The sequence below is a fragment of the Rhynchophorus ferrugineus genome, unplaced genomic scaffold (genome assembly GCF_030347505.1).
Source record: "Rhynchophorus ferrugineus isolate W39M unplaced genomic scaffold, kcgeb_rfMv2 rfM6, whole genome shotgun sequence".
NCBI classification, from domain to species: domain Eukaryota; kingdom Metazoa; phylum Arthropoda; class Insecta; order Coleoptera; family Curculionidae; genus Rhynchophorus; species Rhynchophorus ferrugineus.
The window spans coordinates 28,716,863-28,719,576 of NW_027472585.1; the positions used below are offsets into that span (position 1 = coordinate 28,716,863).

General features: G+C 30.4%; 1 non-coding gene across 1 annotated transcript; it reads right to left on the reverse strand.

Moving 5' to 3' along the window:
* Positions 1-1,935: 1,935 nt before the first annotated feature.
* LOC143199228 (U6 spliceosomal RNA) lies at positions 1,936-2,040 on the reverse strand. Its single transcript, XR_013006400.1, has one exon. It is a non-coding gene; the product is annotated as a U6 spliceosomal RNA (small nuclear RNA).
* Between the last annotated feature and the right edge of the window lie 674 nt (positions 2,041-2,714).

Sequence of the window (2,714 nt, forward strand, 5' to 3'; positions counted from 1 at the left end):
ATCTAAAGAAGCAAGATCAGGTACAATTCTTCGAAAACTCTTTTGGTCTTATATTTAAGGATCTAAGGACTAACTCTAAATTAGATTTCTCCGTAAAATCTTCCTTAAACTTAGTATATATTTATCATTTATTTAAAATTTTAGTCATTTTGACATTATTGTTTTGGTAGGTGTATTTAAATTTCCGAAAACGCTCTATTATATTTAATATGTCGATTAGGGCTAATCAGTGTTTATGGATGAAGCAGTTATCATTAAGATTACGTACAGATAAATTACGTAAGAAATGATGCTGCTGTTGCCATAAAAACATTGCCAATGTCATATTTAGATTTAGATACATCTGTAAATAGGTTTTACCTTGTATATAAATAAAAGGCAGTCGTTAGGATAGTTGGTGAGATGATCATGGAATTTAGCTACAAGGACAGAAGAAAATAATTTATTATTCTGGAAGTATATGTCTAGTATGTACAGATTGGCAGTTTGGACAGTATCCATGGTGAGATTTGGATATAGAGCAGGTTGCTGCTAGTTAGGGGACTGCCAATAATACGTGAAGTTACGACATTAAAAGGAGGATGAAAGTGACTGAAACTAGTTACGAGATCTTCAAGAAGAAAGTAAATGGACGCAGAAAGACTGATTCAATCTGATATTAAGGGCAAGGCAATTTGGCCTGAAAAACAACACAGAAGATGTCTGGATTGCTGTACTTTGTAGCTGTACTTTGTACGAGTTTCGGTAGTATGATTGACACATTTTAAGAATGGTGTCCCGGTGAGATATGCAATATTTTTTTCATTCAAGTCATAATCAAAGGCCATAATAATATTGACACAGGGGTTAATGTGTTAGCTCCTCAGTTCATTCAGTTTTTTCAGATTGAGCTCTTTGGCATATAAATTTCAGATGTTTGGAAATATTCTATAGCAGCTTATTTATAAAAAAGAACATCGGAAAATTATTGCATTGAAACAAAAAAGCTTTTATTTATATTTTATATACTAACTTTTAGAGCGCTTTAAAATAATTTTTATCCAGACCACCTTTATCCGAAATCATTGATATGATATATCAACTTGTTCTGAGTCTATTAATATTAAATTTGGTGAATCTTCCAATACATTTTTAGCCATTAAACACTTCATAAAAATACGCACAAAAGTTAAAAGTCCGGACAATAAAGGTGGACCTAAAATGTACGTTTCTTGATTCAAAATTATTAGAAGTATTGGAATCATGCCAATCGGTTTGCGCCATTTCTTGAGATATCCCACTATATATGTCTTTTTTTTTTACTTTATTTATTTATTTATTTATTAAAGGCCCGTCAAACTCATGGGCTATTTAGGACCTAATACAATATAATGTTACAGAAAACAGTATAACTATTGTAAGAGACAAGATAGAATGTTAATATAAACAAAGTTTTGTATAAATAAAATGTAGGAATACCAATAAATGTAGGTAAACATAAATAATTTAAAAACAAGTAAGAGGATAAAATATAAAGCGTAAAATATGGACATTTTAAATGTATAAATTAACACGTAACGGTACAAAGAAATAAGTGTAAAATTTTAATAGCCTTAATTACATATACTGAAGTATTCCGATGGCTGCAAGATAATTCATCAGTAGCTCAAGGTTTTTATAATGGAGAAATTATTCCATAGATCCCTTTAGGCAAAAGAAGGGTGTACCCATGCCACTCAACCAGGATGTGCCTTATATTCAGCGGGGCACAGCATCTGCACTTATTACAGATGGGTGGGTTTTCTCCCTTCAGAAGAAACTCATGGGTCAACTTGCAGTACAAGTATCACGAATGTTAAAATCCTGGTAAAATAATTTTTTTACTTCGCATAGTTTATTTTTAGCCATCAAATTCCAGTTTAATTGAACTAGTTTTTATAAAGTGTGGTATAATGTAAATTCATGTCTGTTTTCCAATGAATCTGTACATCATCCTTGCGCAGGTGCCATACTAATCTTCTCTGTATCCTTCAAATTTTAGTACATGTACCGCCGAAGTACCTTTTTTACTTTCAACTTTATAATCTAGCAATTAACATCAATTACCATCTGGTGAAAAAATAATTTTTGATATTGTTGCACTAAAAATAAAAATGTGAGAACTAAGTGATATTGCGGGAACACAAAAACGTTGACTAAAAATTACAGTTGCTTAACAACAGTGGACTTACCCGGAGGTTAGAGTGACAAATATCAAACGTTAATTAAGTTCACTACTAAAATTTATAAACCCCTACACCAGAATACTTATTACTTTTATTCTTTGTCGTCAATGTGTTAAACTAAAATCAGTTATATCTTTTAATCGGTGGACTTAATATTATAACACATTATATGTAATAAATAGACATATATTTTTTACGTTTTACTACTACCAAAATAATTGTAATATTTGTCACTAAAGTTTTCTGTAATCAACGGACCAAAAAGTGGTTATTGTTTGTAATTTCAAGGCTTATTTAATACATGAGGATATATTGAACACGTAACGATCTATTATTTGGACATAATTAATTGCTGACATCATCTTTGTCTATTAATTTCTCTAATCTCTCTGAGATTCCTATAAAATTGGTTTCGAAATAATTTCCTGTAATTATTTTCTAATGTATTTAGTGAACTGGCAAATGATGTTGCAATAATAATGCAAAATATCAGTTAACTTATTTATAGAC